Source organism: Ambystoma mexicanum, chromosome 4p, assembly GCF_040938575.1.
Source record: "Ambystoma mexicanum isolate Mex_15411 chromosome 4p, UKY_AmexF1_1, whole genome shotgun sequence".
NCBI classification, from domain to species: domain Eukaryota; kingdom Metazoa; phylum Chordata; class Amphibia; order Caudata; family Ambystomatidae; genus Ambystoma; species Ambystoma mexicanum.
The window spans coordinates 1,243,594,787-1,243,612,059 of NC_090927.1; the positions used below are offsets into that span (position 1 = coordinate 1,243,594,787).

Genomic DNA, 17,273 nt, shown 5'->3' on the forward strand with positions numbered 1-17,273 from the left:
TGTCCACAAATAATCTTTTCCCAGACTCTGTGCCTAAGTCTTGTCCACTGAAATCCGAGAATACCTGTTCGAACCTATTAAAGAACTCGGTAGCACCCTCATATTTACCTTGGACACAGGCCGTAAGCTTGTCTCAAATAATTCTCTTTTCGGGGATTATAGTTTTCAGTTTTGGAATGATTCTGTCAGGCAAAGTTAGTATCACCTGAGGTGGTCTCTCACCAGCTGGCCTTTCCCCATCAAGCCTAACTATTTTAGCCAATGTATCTCCCAACCCTGGTACATCGTCTATAGTTCTAACCTGTTTCCACAAATCTACAGGCAGGAGTACAGGGAATAGCAAATCAATGTCGCCTAGGGTAAACACTGAGGACTGCAAAACAGACTCTATCTCTTTATAGAACCCTGTCGGATTTTTCCTAATGTCAGGAATAGTTTGTCTAATAGTATTCACTTCCTGTCGTGAAAACGGGACGTGAACAAACTGCGATACATAAGGTGCAGGAATGTCCACAGCAGGTGTACCTGCTGCAGCATTAGCAGGAATCTCAACCTTTGGGACAAATGTCGGAGGAACCTCTCTCATAGGCAACTGAGATGTAGGCAACTCCGAACGCTTACTAAGCAACAGAGCTAAGTCGAGCACTAAAGCAGTTGAAGAAGTGTCAAGTGAAAAAGCTCTCTTATAAATGCTCAATAACTCTGTGGGACAACTAACCTTTCTCTTTAAACATTCATCCTGCAGGTACTCTACCATTACCTGTATCACTTTCCTCTGCATTTCTAGCGTATATTGACTGTATGTGTCATATACCTCAACTGGAGTTATCGATATGTCTGAAATCCATCTAATCGCATCTTTTGTACAAATTCGCGCCTCCTCAGATGTCGATTTACGACACGGAAGAAATCGTTTCTGTACATACATACTTTCTTTTTCGTCATCCTCATTCCGTAACCTTTCCAACTCCTTTCTATACTCAAATATCCTCTCAACATGCTCATGTACCTTCTCCACATTGTCTCTTGAAAATGCTAAAGTATTCAGGTCCCTCAACCCTTGTGGGAGGTCTGCATTATTTAATTTACCCCACATTACACATAAATGAATCCCTAAACCTTCAATGAAAACATTTTTCTCAGGAAAATTATCCATATTAGAAAGTGTGGCAAGAACATTAGCTCGATCATCCCTCTCCATACAATGCTTAGCCCATGCAAACAAATCCTGTTTCTTTTCTGTAGGAACAGTATTACGAGTAACAATCCTCGACCCTGCACCCTGATCAACTACAAGCGGTACAGAACTACTTGGGAGTGAGGGTGCAGGCAAATTCAATGGAGGTACTATTACTGGTGCAATGGGAAGAGGCAGAGGAGCAGGTGGAGGAACAACAACTGGAGGAATAGGAACAACAGGTTGAGCAGGAAGAGCAGGAATAACAGCAGGAAGAGGTACAGCAGGAGGAAGAGGAACATACGGAGGTGGTGCAGAGGCACCAGGCCTTCGTTCATTTAACAATTTGTCGATAAACTCATCAGAAACATGAAGATCTTTAGAAGGATAGATTTTCTGAATACCGAGTGAGACAGCCCTGTCCATATTCCTAACCGACTCAGACTGTTTGTCCTGATCATATAACAACGCCTTTTCAGCATTTGTTTTATGACGGCGCACATGTTTTTCCCTACTTTTAAGCTGCTGCAACGCTTCTCTTTTCCAATTTTGCAAAACATCAAATGCTGCAGGTCTGGCCTTCTTTTATAACAAGACTGGCTCTAAATATTCAATACGAGGGATCTCAAAACTACCATTGACTGGCCACTGAAGTTCGGAGGCATGTCTGGTTTGTCTGTGCCAAATTTTATTAAATACTACACTTCCAATGCCATGCTTACAGTACATAGTACATGCCGGTGACCCCTCCTGTGGTGCCGGATGGCTAAATTCCAAAGATTGTCTATCGCTGCGGAATAATGCCCTAAAGCAGCTAGACAATTTCCCAGGCATTTCTCAAGTACTCGGTGTTACCTGGTCAATAATTGTGTCTGCAGATACAATGCGCCAAATTCAAATTGTCAGGGTTGAATTAAGAGTCGGGTAACGACTCACCTGACCAAACCTAAGGAGGACCGATCGGTTTACAAAGGACTTACCTAACAAATTTTACCTTGTGTATGGTGATTTCGGCAAATCTGCCCGCCTCAAAAAATTGACCCTCGTCAAGATGCCGTCTCAGACCACACGGCTATCGTCCAGGGAACGGATCGTGCAGCGCTGTTGAGGTGTCGCGTCTCGTTCAGTCGGGCCCGTTATGTCACACTGTCCGATCCCGGTCCGATAGCGTGCGTCAACCTTCAATAATCCGGCATCAATCTTGAGGGTCCCTATTCTGGGCGCCAACTGTGAAAACAAGGAAATAATATGAGGCAGGGTAACCAAAAAGGAAACACACCAAACACAGGTTACAAAGGAACATACAAAGCACTTTATTTTATACTGAATCCAGTTACAAAAGAACAGAACAAAATTCAGATAGCTATCGACCCTCAGTACAACACAGCGAACTCAGGCATGGTTCGGTGTGCTCAGTGAGTTCAAATATTCATTGAAACAGTCAGGCTTTTATACATTTCTCCAGCCTGTTGTCCAGCCTTTCTTCAGGTTAACCATTCCATAAATAAGTTACTGCTCTAGGGTCCCTTGCCAGGTCAAATTTAGTTCATCTTAGGTTCATACATTAACAAGAAGAAATGGTAATAATGTATGCTCTAGGCCTAACATTACAATGCAGGACTTAGTTTATACAATATAGTTAAGCAGGTGTTCTCATTCAATTATAGATCAGTTTCGGTGATACAGGTAATCCATTGCACACAGGTCAGCAGAAGGACAAGGTCTCAGCTCATGACCCTAACAAGTGGCCTGCAGGCAAGTTATACATTAGCTGTACAGAGGTCATGACAATCGAGTTCTGTTCTGAATAACATAGGCTACCATTTTAGCTCACATGGTGACTTTATAGAGCAAGAAAACCTAAAATGGCGGCTTGACCCAAAATGACAGTTTACATGGTTTCTAAGGTCAGGACCTTGCAATGCGAGTTTTTTCACATGTAGTTTATAAGCAGCTTGTTAGCAGCTTGGCGTAGGCCAATATACATATATTCATAGCAATAGGAGGCACGATATAATTTCTAGTTTGACATCTCAAGCTCACACTTATATCGTATTCTCTAGAGTGCTTTGCTGACTCTTGATGAACTTTGAACAGAAGTTACACGGTGTTTAACGTGAATTAACCCTGAATATATCAGGCTTCCACGCCGTTCGAATATTTTCTCCAGCACTTGCCACGCCTCTTGTACATTCCACAGGTACTACATTTCTTCTAGTGCCTAGGGTTGAACTTGCCTTTCATCATAGTTTGATTTCTACTCACTTGTTCCTCATTTTTGTTGCAGCTGTGTCTTCTTCTTGACTACAGCAAACTATATTTCCCGTGGAGGATCTACACATCGCTTGATTCACCACCAAGGATCTCTATCTGCACCCGATGCCCTCGAACACTTTGCTTACTGGTAATTATACTTTCTTATATCTTGTCCTATATGGCTCCTTTACCTACCTACATTCTTTCTAAACACTTTTGAACGACGACTTCTCTTGCACTGGACTAGAAACGTCTCTCTGAACCTCTTCTCCTCCCCTCACCCTGAATTTAACTGGGAATGAATGTGCACTTGTGGTACTAGATTAATTACAATTTCTCTGACAATGTAGTCTGTTCTGGCTCACAGATTAGACTGAAATGTACAGCATGAGTTTAATGAATTACCTCAAGGTATAAAAAACGTGTACAAACGTTCTCTGTTAAGACGGATTTCTGAACTTTGTCCTGGCGGCGCAGAAGTTCAGAAGGCCAACCCAATTACTTGGAACAGGGTAACCTCTGGACAAGCCAGACCAATCAATGTAGCGATCGACGGCGGTCAAGACTAGGTCTCAAGAGGGGTGAGGGTGACTGAAAGCCCGCAATGAGCACACAAAGCAAGGACACTTACAAATTACTCCAAACAGGTGTTATATTAAAAATATATACACATTTATTCCAAGGCCTTTAAAACAATGACCGTAGCGAGAAATCACAATACAACTCTAGTAAACCAACACATACCATACCAATACAATATATATACAAATACAAACAAGTCTCAAGCATTAGATGCACGAAATGTGTAGTCCACCTAAAAGGGAAGGAAAACAGGCAGTGCGAAATAATGCTTAGACCCTGTCCACCTTCAGAGGCACCTAACTAAAAGGAAGTCCGAGCCCTACGAAGAGTGGATCCTTGTGCTCAAAAGTACCTGCACACGCTGGTGCCAACGGGCAGAAGGGGAGTCTCTTTGAGGGAAATCAGGCAGTTCAGTTTAGTGCACAAATGAAGAAGAACAGTGTTCCGCGACTCAAGCGCAGCCTCCACTGTGGGCAGAAGCAGAGCGCGAGTATGGAAAGGCGTGCTGTTTTGACACAGCGGGGAAAAGCTATGGGCTCCTGCAGGAGGGCGACCAGTTCCTAGCTATGCTACTCACCGGTCCCCGATGCAAGCAGACCCAGGCTTCTCCGCGTCAGTTTCAGTCGCTGGCAGGTTCAGAAGAGCAGGGGACGTCTTGTCGTCGTGTTGAGTCTGCAGCAGCAGAGTTCAGTAAAAGACGTCCCAAACGAAGGAACCCGCACAGTTTGTTACCACAGCAGGGCAACGGAGCGGCCGTGTGTATCTGAGCCAAATGTACACTACTCACTTCAGACCTGGGAACACCAAGTGTACGAATCGTGTGAGAGTGACAAGGACTCGAAATACTACACAACCTGGCGGCGGTTACAGGGCAAGACTCCTGTGTAGGCTGGTCAGTCTGCTGGATGGCCCAGAGACGCTTCCGAAGGCTTACTAGCAGGAGATGGTGAAGATGCCGAGAATAGCTGTCCCCGCTATTCCAAGGGTCGAAGTACCAGTACAGGCCTTCTGGTTCGATCAAAGGTGAAAAGGGTTTCACAAGGCGACAGCCGTGCAGAGGAGCAGTCCTTCAGCGGGTCACCAGCGATTCCTCGGTTCAGCCTCTTGGTTGCAGGATACTTGGCTCCTGTATTCCTTCGTTCGTGAGAACTCAGGAGATCGACATGGTAGTGGTGTTTCCAGCCCCCTCTTATCCACGGTTCCCTTCGCGCCAAAACGGAGGGGACACAATGGGAGATCCGCTCTTCAACACTCACGCCATTCGTGGACCTATCACGGACCACGGTGGTCCCAGGCATTCACACCACCCTAGACTCTCTGGCACCCAGGATATGTATTGGGACCAGACATCCCAGCCCACATCCTGGAGGCACACACCAGGCATGTAGAAGCCTGCGAAAGCATCCGTGTTTCGTGGGAAAGTACATGCCCAAATAAGGAAGGCCCCGGGTCGGCTCGACCTGGGGAAGGCGAAGGGAGCAAGACGGTCAGCGGACAGGACAAAGGACCCTCGTGGTCTGGCCATTTTGGGAGCCAGGCCACCATTTTGGGCTAAGCGCGAGAAACGCGCTTAAAACGCCAAAAGGAGCTCAAAACACAAGAAACGATCGCTGCCACCATTCCCGTCCGTGAATCACTTGCACCGATCAGTTACAATCCTAAAAGAGTATCTAGGGCCTGTAGAAGGCTAGAGACCCAAGAGAGTAGTAACTTAGCTTACAGTGCCCTCTTGTGTCATGTTGCACGAAAGCCGCAACATGATAAAAGAAACTACGGAAAACAGCGTTTCCTGGTACTGACTGTCTTAAGGGCATGTCAGTTTCCCCGTAAGAATGGAGCGAAAGCCCAGAGGAGTGCGGAAGAAGGCTGCACTTCTCTGGCAAAGTCGAGAACAAGGTGAAAAACAACAGCAAAAAGTTTAGGGGATGCCACATGGAAGGAAAATTACCTACAATTACGAAATCTTTCCTAACATTCTCCCCTTTGTTTTTTTCCTTTTGTATGAAGAATTCAATTTTGGCCATATGAAGAAGAGGAAAGTATCCTCGAAACGCGTCGCCACATGAATTGGATTCCACCATTGTTTCAAATTTATTGTGACCTACTATTGCACTGCTTTGCTTCTTGAATTTGTAAATGTTTCTCCTTTTGAAATATTGTGTATTTGGCACTTTAGATATAAACTTTTGCTATAAAAACACACAACTGAACTCTTTGGTTTATATGTTTTTTGTATTAATATGAGAAAACAGTAGTGGACTTAGTCCAAACATCCTTAAGTGTGCAGGGGACGGGAGGGTTCCCTTGTTGAATCCTCATTCCAATTGTCTCTTGTTTGTAGGGGTCTTGTGCCATGGCCTCAGTTCCTCCCCCGCACCTAAAATTAATCTACAGCATCTCTTAAATGTACGTTTCATTGCCATTTAATTTGAGGTGTGCATAAATAATCAACATTTTTCTGTTTTTTTTTATTTCATCAAACAAGAGCAGAAAATTCCTAACCACCAGCAATATTTGTTAGAAAAAAGCTTTTTTTGTTCAGCAAATTTGCCGAATTTGTAATTTCTAAGGTAAGTTTCAATTTAACAAAAGGGGTTTTGTTTCCCCCACACAATCACAATCACATGATGTTTGTCCACTATGTGTTTCGGGGTTATCTTCACCCCTTCTTCAGGTGTTGATGTGTTGTTTTTAACAATTTCTCTGTACCCTAAAAGTAAATTTAACAAAAATCAGAGATTTGTACCAATATTGCCTCTATGGTCCAGCGAGCGCCAGTATCCCACGAATGAATTTTAAGCTAATTTCACTGACCTTGGAAATATCCAGGGTCTCTATAGTCAATTCTGACTGCCGTGTCACTTCCTGATTAATCTTCCAAGGGTCTGGCCAGATATTGCAATCACTCTGTAGAGAGAACAATAATAATGAACTTTTTACTCACCACAATCTGCTATTCGCTACATCTGTCAAAATAAATCTAAAAAGAATCAAAAAAACCCGAAATCCCATTTCCCGAACTTACTTGCCCTCAACTCAACTGGTATCACAAACGCAACGCGGTGACGGCGAAAAGGCTGCAACCACAGCCTCCCGTCCCGCGGTGCGGTTTTTAAATAGGATATCCATGAGTCACGTGATCGTGATTCTGATCACGTGACCCAACGTACCTCTCTTACGGGACCTACAACAATACCAACGCTTGTAAATACAAATATGTACCAAATTCAATGTGGGAACGGCGCATTGGCTGCAATCACAGCCTCCCGTCCCGCGATGCATGAAGTTAAATATATTAAATCAGTCACGTGATGAACCCGATCATGTGATCGCGAGTGAATATGATGCCTGTCCCTTCGTCTCGCCCCAAGTGGATGTGGAAAGAAAGATTGTTAAGAGCAAACATTCAAGGGCCACAGGCCCAGATAGAGTGTCTAATGCAATACTGAGGCAAAATGCCAAATTATGGGCACAGTGGCTTTACTATGTCTATAGCAAACATACTTTCTCAGCCTTGGTATAAAAACGATATCATCCCCATTTTTAAGAAGGGTGATCAGTATTTACCTGAGAATTATCAGCCAATTTCCCTCCTGAACTCTTCTAGTAAGATGTATGCCTCCCTGTTCCTGGCCAACTTGGTTAAGTGGACCACAGAGACAAATAAATGATCACTCTACTAAACTTGGTTTAGGAAGGGAGTGGGGACACATTTGAATGGCCTCATACTAAAACTACTGAGAGATGAAATCGTGATGGGAAAGGGACGCATTTTGCATGTTGCCTTTTTGGATCTACATGCAGCATTCAATGGCTTTGATCACCACCGACTGGAGAATAAACTGTGGAGTATGACTATCCGGGGGGGATTGCTAAAACTACTAATGCTTTTATATTCTAACACCTCAATTCAGATCAGAACCAGCATGGGAGGTTTGTTCACAGACGAAATTACCACCAGAGTTGGATTGAGGTAGGGCTGTGTAATGGCTCCTTGCCTATTTAATCAGCATACGAATGATTTAGGCCAGGTGCTGGAAGGCACAAACTCATTCCCACCATAAATTGGGTATCTGCACTTGAGGTATTTGGCATTTGCGGATGACATAGCAATTTGCGATCTAACAAGTATTGGCCTACAGCGAGGTCTCTCAAAAATGGTAGAATGCCTCTCCACTAATAACATAAGGATAAATACCAAAAAGACTGCAGTATTGACCTTTCCTGATATGAAGAGAATATTATCTGTGAAGAAATTCAAGCCTGCAATACCATTGTGTACCTAGGTTATACGATCAACAACACCATCAATGTTGTGGATACCAAAACAAGATTACTGGGGAAATTACCTGCTTTTGTGGCACAACTCGAAAACATTACGGCTACGTATTGCAGGTATTATCTAATACCATTATTTACCGTGTACAAACAAATATTTTTACCAATGCTTCTATACGGATTTGGTATTATGGATCTACCTAAAGAAAAAGATCTTGACCACATGGAAAGCATTATCTGGAAAAATACACTATATCTCCCAAATTGTGTACTACCCATGGTTGCCTTATGGTTAGTATTGGTATACGATTGATGTATTCAATGTTTTAAGGAGACTTATGACGCTACGTAAAATCTTACACCCTCCTTAAATCTTAAAGCTTCATTATGCAAAGAGCTAGGAATAATCCTAACAAGAGCTTTAATATGCTGAACTCTTTCTACGATGACTGTATTCATGTTTTATCAGAAACAGGAGGCAACGAGGAGCAGTTAACATCTAAGACTCAAAAAGAAAGTGACAAGAGTTTGGCCCTCATTACAAGTCAGGCGGTGGACCATGGTGCTATTAGCACCATGGTCCATGCCGGATTCCGCCATGGTGGATGGCGGAATTACCGCCCCATTCCAAGGTGAGTGGGGCGGTAATTCCCCATTCACCATTTGCCCTTCCCCATTCCCATTTTTGCCCCATAGGGCATAATGGGGAAGGCGCTAATTACGGCACCGTAAATTACGGTGCCGTAATTAGCACCAAGGTCGCTTAGCGCCTTGGAGTTTAACGCCTGCAAAAAGCAGGCGTTAAAGTGTGAATCAGGCATTAAGGGTTAACGGCGCCGACGGTGCCCTTAAACCCTTAGAGCCTGACTTGTAATGAGGGCCCCTGACTGGACAAAACAATGTGATATGTTGGAGCAATATAGTTCCTTGGAGGAATATAGGAAAACAATAAGACGCTATGATACAAGTCCTGGCTACTTGAAGTGTTCAGCTAGTCCATTCTATCGACAGGTTTGTATGTGCTTCCAACTTAACCAATTGTGTAACTTAGATGTATGTGGCCCATGAAGGGGAATTCCCAGTAATTAACGGTGTTGCTGCATATTTAAGATTTCGGGTAAATTGTAAAGTTGAAAACATGTATTTCTATTTTGAAAAGGTACCCTGGATATCTGTGATACATTTTTAGGCCGATTTCAGATGGGTAAACAGGTGTTAGATGATGGGGCAGTGTCGAATAGACTGTCCAGTGGAGAACAACAGAACATCTTCCTAGCTGCAGTTAACTTAACTTTATAAAAGTATGCTATTCATTTTTCGGTGAAACGCAGATAGAACGGTGTTAGGCGGAAAAGAAGATGACAACCACATTGGTGTGTCCAGTTAGACAAGTATGATCATAAAATGAAAGTGCAGGTGCAATTTCGTGCTGTCCACAAGGTGGCAGTGTGGAGCACGTAGTTAGACGGCGGTGTGGCAGCTATAGCTTTAGGTTCCTCCACTCAATAGTGTTGTAAGAAAACCTAAGCTTGCATTTTGGAACTAAGGCACTCGCACTTTAAAGTTCTAATGATATATGAACGTTTTTATTCATGAATTTTAATGTGGTATGGTATGAACTAATTCATTTGTTTGAGGTCACCAGTGTAGTAGTAAACCTCTGCTGCAGAGCTGCAGGCCAGAGTTTGATAACAGCTTCAATGTGCAATCCAGAATGCTCATATGCCCGAGTTGCGAATGAAGGAAACATGTCTATGTAGGAGGGGAGGGTGGGGCGGGCAGGGGCAATACCCACCACGCACCCACTTGTGCCAACTCAGTGACTTCCAACCGATATGTTATGTTGTGCCGCTGATTTCTTCCATAGACTTCATGTTGGATTCACACTGTTCTAAACGCTACAATAATAGGTATTTTTACTGCCCAATTTATTGACCTCAGGGCATTAAGGGCTGAGTTGACGATGGCGATTTTAACCTGAGACTGGCCGCTGTGCCAGACAGGTCTGACCCTGCCGGGCACAGCGGCCACGGTAGGCAGACTCTTCACAGGAGCACTGGCACCGTTGCTAACAGTGCCGGTGCTCCCGTGTCCCCACTCCCATAGGAGTCTATGGGGATTAACAAATATATTGGTGCCTGACTTCTCGGCCGTTGGACTCGTAATGAGCCTGTGGCGCCGGGAGGTCAGGCACCGGTAAATTATTACGGGTTCAGCGGCAACCCGCCAGTTGCACTGGCAGGGTTACCAGCAGACCCGTAATGAGGCCCATTGTCCCCATTTTCTGGGAATTTGGAGTTTTATGGTGCAGTACAGTCAGACCCACCCTTGCAAATTAAATGGGCCCCCACAGCTTCTGCCACCTCCCCTGCAACTTAGACAAGGCAGCTTAATAATGTTCCTTAAGTGGGCATTTAGGGGTACAGCTTCTATAACTTACCCCGCCGGCTGCTTTTCTTTGTTCTGCTGTGCAGAAGCCAATAAATCTGCCCCATGATAACCGGCAGCCACTCATCCCTTCCCTCTATTCTTTTATCTAGGTGGGTAGGATGGTATGCACATATTATCTAAGGAGGCATCAACAAACTAAAGCCTTTGTTGCTTTAAAAATGACTTCTGTGTCCAAAGAAGACCCCCTCAAAAGACATTCAATAATCACAGACATGTTTTAATCTGCCTTAACGTCTTTGGTGTGAGCCAGCAAATATGGTCAGAGATCATGAACGGATTATGTTCAAAACACTATCTATTGAGCATAGATGCCTATCCAACACTGCTCCTACCTACCTCTCTCAGAGAATCATTAAAGTCCACTATAACATTCCTACCAGAGCGTCCTATGCACACCACCACACTCTGCCCAAATTCAAACGCTCCAAAGCAGGAGGCTCTAGCTTCCTTACCATGGCAGCTAAACATTGGAACTCACTGCCGACTGCCCTATGGGCTGAGCCCTCCTACTGGGTTTTCCGGAGAGCCCTCAAAACCTGGTTGTTTGTGTACATTTGCATCTATGTCTTCCTCCCAAAGCTTTCTATCTGTTTCAAAAGAATTGCTAGTAACATGTATGTCTGAGCGCCTCGATGCCTTCGGGCTTAGTGTGCTTTCTAAATGTGAAACTAAATAAATATTTATTTAAGTTGATTTAATCAAATTAATGAGTTTTACAAAATATTGTAGAAGAAGAAGAAACTGTATATCAAAACTGTTTATCGAAAAAAAAAAAAAAAGAAGCTGCATACCAAAGGAAGAGGAAGAGATTCATGTGAAGGACGATCAGTGTTTTCAAAATGTAACAGAAGAGAACCAAGGAAATCAAGAAGAAAAACGTTTTTGCAGAAGTTGTGTCAGCAACAGCGCTCTAGTGGCTAAGTTTGTAATTTGAGTAGTGGTTTAGATTTCATAAAGATAGAATAATCTTAAGAGTCTGTGTTGTGGCGATTGTCCAAGTGTTCCTTTCTCTGCTGATTAAGCGGCTCCACCACAGTTCCTCTTCCTTAGTATATGATGCCGAAAGGTGTGGTAGCAGGAATTTCTCGCCTATTTCTCTCATTCCTGGACAGTTTAAGAGCAAGTGGCGTATGGTTTCCACCTTTGTGTCATTCATACAGTAGCGGCATGTGTCTGAATTACTCTGTCCTCTGAGTTTTAAGATCTTGTTGGTTTCTAGTAAATTTAGACATGCTTTCAAGAACAAGTTTCTGGCTGCTTTGCTGGGGAACTTGCTCAGATAGTTTGGAACAGTGTTCAATTTACTTTGATGGGGCGGAAGATGACGGACTGATTTTGCTTTTGCTGCATTGTCCAAGGTTTTAATCCAGTCGAGCTCGTCCATTTTTCTTTTTATTTTCATCGGATTACAGATGAGGTCTTGCTCTGAGGAGTGAATTTCCAGTAGTTTCGCTTTGCACGCTGTTTCCCAAGATTTTAACACACTACGGTGCGCGGCAGGGTTTCAAATAAATAAATAAATAAATGAAGTTCAAGGTGGGGCTTGTGTTATGCAACCTTAATGATAAAATCAAGGAAAGCAGCCATTGGGCTGTGCATTAGGAAGCATGTTCTCCATTATAAAGTATGCTTCAAATAGCTGCCCCCCCCCCAACCGAAGTCCTTTACCTAGATCACTGAATTCATTCGTCCCATTTATAGCTTCAAGATGGCTCCATGTCATGTATGAAAGCTTGAGCCAGTCCTGGCTTTTTACTTTGCATGCTTGCACTAGCACATCAATTGGGGGATTGTGATTTAAGCCCCAATCATTCCCAATAGAAATGTTTTAAATATCGAAGCAATTGAGGATGTGGGAGAAAAGCAAGGAGGAAACGAGTAACAAAAACATCATCAGAACTGGATTGGATTAATTGTTCCACCTTAAAGGAATACATGGGTGCAATGGTGCAAATTTAAGAGTCACACCTCGTGTGTATCAAATCCTAGAACAACATCACCTACACCACGTGCCACTGTGTCACACTCGATTGTGATACTCTTACTGTGCACCCTTCAAATACATCATTTGCAAACCACCCTAAACACACCACACCGAGGTCTGCTACACAAAATATTCAATGTTGGACAAGACACAAAACGAATCTTATATTAACTGCGATCCTTTTCACTAGGTTTGACTTCTTGAATCCGGTTAAAGTTTCGTATATCTTGGCAATCTTGAGACTCGTGGATTGTGCCGTAGATCACGAGATGGGACACAAGTATACAATATATATTTCATTCAACTGTACTAGACATCAACTAACGCTCAGCTCCATGACCTACAAAAAAGTCCAGCTTCGTCATGCTCTAATAATATACACATAGCTATATACTGCTGGATAGCCAATCCTTCCTACAACATAGACTAGTTAACACCCATTACTATGGTGCACTCGGAATCATTTGCCTTAAAAAATAGATAAAAGAATATACATAAATAAATCATGGACAGATCTTAGTATTCATCTCTGGGTAGAGCCCCGTTCCATCTGTACCAGCAGCTGCTACTTACATCCGCTGGGTTGCTTAATCCCAGCTCCCTGCTGGGTGATGGCAGCGCTCCGAGCGTGTAGATCAGAAACGCTGCCATCTTTACTTACCGCTGTATAAATGGCGTGAGGTCGCACGGCTGACGTCACGCCATCTTTTACCATCATCAAACAAAGCATCCGGAGGCGTGCGTCAGCCTACAATGTTAAAGGTGCGTAATTGACGCGTTTGTTGCCGAAGTACTCTGTCTCAAGGTATCACACAGGACATGGGGTCACTTGGCAGCTATGCATATTAGTATATTATATATTGCCAGTACTGGGAATGGAAAAAAATGTACTCTGGGAACCCCCTCCTTCTTGGTGGGGAGAAGGGTGGAGGGAGGGGGCGGGCCAAAGGGCATGGCCCCAGGTCAGGTCAAGCAACACCCTCTTTCATTATGGAACCCATGCCTGGTGATTTCCATAAAAGCAAAACGAATCTTGTGAACACATGAATAGCCACAATTTTAAATTTGAAACATATCTGTGATACTGATTCAGCAAGAAACCCTTGCGTGAGTAATTGAAGCTGGGCATTGCTCTTCCCATTGGTCACAATACCCACCCTAGCAAAAACAATCCTGTACATTGCAAAACATATAGCAATTTGAAAAGATTCTGATCAGGATTCGTTTCAATACAATGTGCACAGAGTGCCTGATTCACAGAGTGTTTTCCTATGGGATTGTGCCACTGTAATTAAGCACTTCAGTGAATCAGGCCCTGAGTCGCGCACGCCGAGCCTTCTGAGGTGCCGGCTGCTCGTGGGTGCTCAGAAACAGAACTGGGAATGTTTTGGGGCATCCCTCAGTCTCGGGGAAGAGCAGCGTCCTCGCGGGAGCGCGAAAATGAAACACGTACATGCGCAACACAACGGGAGCGCAGTGGTCCAGCATGACTTTGACAAAAAAAAACTTTGTTGAGGCTCTGCTATGTCTGGCTCCGGCCCATTTCCAATCCGGTTGATTGTATAAGATATTTTCTTCTCTGATTCAAAACTGTTTGCGCCCCAAAAAAAACACATTTATAATTTTCCAGTTTTTTTTTTTGCGTTTTAAAATCATCAGATCAATGTATTTGTGTTGTTAACATATGCAGGCGGGGTTTCCCATATGTAGGCAAGGGAGCCCACAAGCATCATTTTCAAATGCCCTGCCCCCTCTCCCTACTCTCTCCTCCCCATCCCCCTCGCCCCTTCCCCCAAACACACACACACACACACACACACACCTTCTGCAAGCCGGAATACAGAAACCGCTGCTGCAAACAACGTCCTCGTGAGAGCTCGAAAATCAAACACTTCCATGCGCAACACACAGGGGGCGCAGTTGCTCCTTAAATTTCGTTCTGGGGATGCGTTTCTCACCACAGATGCTCGCTCGTGGTTATGAGCGGCTGCCGGCATATATGGTTAGATATGGCTGCAAGGGACAGACATAGGGTGGGAGTACTGTGAGCCGCGCGGGAGACGTTTTCAGACTTTTTAATATAATTGAAGAAATGAATGGCCCTTACGTCGCCTTCTCCCCTTTTCACGTTATACCTCTGACACGCAGCCCTTACCTCAGATGGTCGTCCACAAGAGGATGCTGCTTACACTCCTGCCACTTTATTATTTCCCAACAACAGAGAAGCTTCCGGGTCATCTCTCCACGTAACCCCTGATGCCTCCACGCTTATGTGCTCCTCGTCCACTGACTCGCTCTCCAAGGAGGCTGCCTTTACATCACAACTACACATGACCTCACAAAGTGTCGGTCACTTTGTGTTATTTTTAGACACTATCGCCCTGCCCCATGAAGAAAATGGAATTTGTTGACTCGGATCTCGTTTTTGGGGGTGAAGGTGTACGTATAGTCGCGTGCCTGTTTTATTTGTTTTCTCACGTAGTCAAACTGCCATTTACAGGAGCGTCGGTGCAGACTTGTTTTTACCTCATTCTATCTTTGTTTTCAACGACCGTGCTTCTAAGTGTACTCAGCACGCCAGTGCAAGTCCTGCACTATACACGATTCTGCCTCTCCTGCGCCACTTCTGGGCTCACACGAGATCCCTCAGCCTCTCCCATTCCAGCACCACTCTCTGTTTTACCACTTCAGGTACCTGTATCCAGGGCTTTAAGAGGGCCAGGGATAGCCGGGGTGAGCACCAGCAGTCTCCAGAAAAGCCTCCAGAGTGGGACCCTGCCCAGCGAGGCCCACCCCCACTAGCCCCAGCCACGCTAACACCTCAGGCAGCCTGTGCAGCCGAAGCGCTGCACGGTTACAGGGGATGCCTGCAGGTGTCAGCATTTCAGATTAGAAAAAACGAAAAGGTATCGCCGGTTTCTTTTTTTCTAAACCGAAGTACTGACACCTGCAGACAGGCCTGTATAACAGTGACTTCGGCTACACAGGTTACCTGATGACTGTACTCAGAAACAGGAGTACGGCCGAAGGGCCCGGCTCTCCTCTTGTTTCTGACTAAAGGGTCATTAGGCAGCATACAGGGGCACCGACTTCATGTTTCCCCGGGGGTGCCGGCGCACATAAAAATAAAAAGTCCCATAGAAAGTATAGGATCTTTTATACGGCTGGCCTTTCCCGGGGGGTGCCCGAGCCCCGGATCACCCACATACTCAGTGAACCCTGGCAGCATATAAGGCGTTTAACCAGCACTCCTCATGTTTCTAAGTACAGAGTCATCACGCAGCAGACAGACCTTTCACTCAAGAAGCCAGTGGTTTATAACCCCGCAGCTCCTTGAACAAATGGACTGCTTGCTGTGTCTGAGAGCTGGGGCGCACTGATGTCACACCTTTGATGCGCCCAACCCCTCCTTTAGTGTAAAAGGAGGGGCTGGGCATACCAAATGTACTAATGACAGGGCGCCACAGCTCCCCTGTTTTTTCACCCCATCCCCCCTTAGGTGAGCTCCTATCTTCCACAGGATTGAATATATAAACATGTAAGTGGAATAGTGAGTACATTTAGAGTTTTCTTCCGAATACTGACTGTATGTAGCCTTAAGTATCCATTCCTGTCGTGCCTTGCACTAATATTATCAATTATGTGTTTATGAACTGACCAGTAGCTGCGCCGAAGTCTATATAGACAAGAAGTCATGAGCACTGCAATGCTGCGTTTTATTGCAGATTGTGTGTGGTGCCTGTGCTGTGCAGGGAGTGATGATTGCACTAAGATGACCCTCAGAAAGCATTGATTATCTTCATTACGAGTGACCTCCCAGACTTTGCCAGCAAACAAGTAAATGGTGAGAGGTTGAGCTATGCCATTACATTGCAAAAGACTAGTGTCTTTGGGGGCCTAACTTACAGGTTGAGTGCTGCTAATTAAAGTGTATAAGACTAGTGACCTTTTTAGGTAGGAAACCGTGAGGTGGATTGAGACCCTCAGATGCACTACTATTGAAATTTAATACAACAGATCAGTGATTGAGTGCCATGGTAAATGAATTAGGCATTAAGGCGTAAGGCAACTCACTTTGTCCAATATTCATAATTGGCCAAAAGCCACTATTAATAAATTGCTCTTGTTTATGTTCATGTTACAGAACATGACAAATTAATTGAGAGCAAGATACACCGTTAACAAAGTCTGGTGGCTACACAGAAATCTATTGGAAACCCCCTGAATAATTTCCCACAACTGTACATACTAATAATGACTGTATGGGAATGAAACATTTTGGGTGACGGGGAGCAATATTGACTGTGCTCTATGAATTCATGCATTTTTTAGTTTTTTGTGGATGTGCTTTAAAGGATAGTTCCGGGACTTTTTTTTTATTGTCCCTACGGGTCGGCCATGTGTTTGTAAGCATAAATCGGTAGATTGTAGGAAACTTTCCTATGGACCTTACCCGACTTTTCGCCCATTATCGCACTCGAAATCAGCCTCCATTTTGTGATAATCCTATCATTTCGCCCCATCGACCTGGCTCACCTGCCTTTG

At 44.4% G+C, this 17,273-nt stretch overlaps 1 long non-coding RNA gene across 1 annotated transcript in view; it reads right to left on the reverse strand.

Annotated features, from left to right (window-relative positions):
- The window catches only part of LOC138453769 (uncharacterized), a 46,267-nt gene extending 31,298 nt beyond the window's left edge, over window positions 1-14,969 (reverse strand). Inside the window, exon 1 of the long non-coding RNA XR_011260524.1 lies at window positions 14,884-14,969. This is a non-coding gene — a long non-coding RNA (uncharacterized lncRNA). The remainder of the gene's footprint in view (window positions 1-14,883) is intronic.
- Between the last annotated feature and the right edge of the window lie 2,304 nt (window positions 14,970-17,273).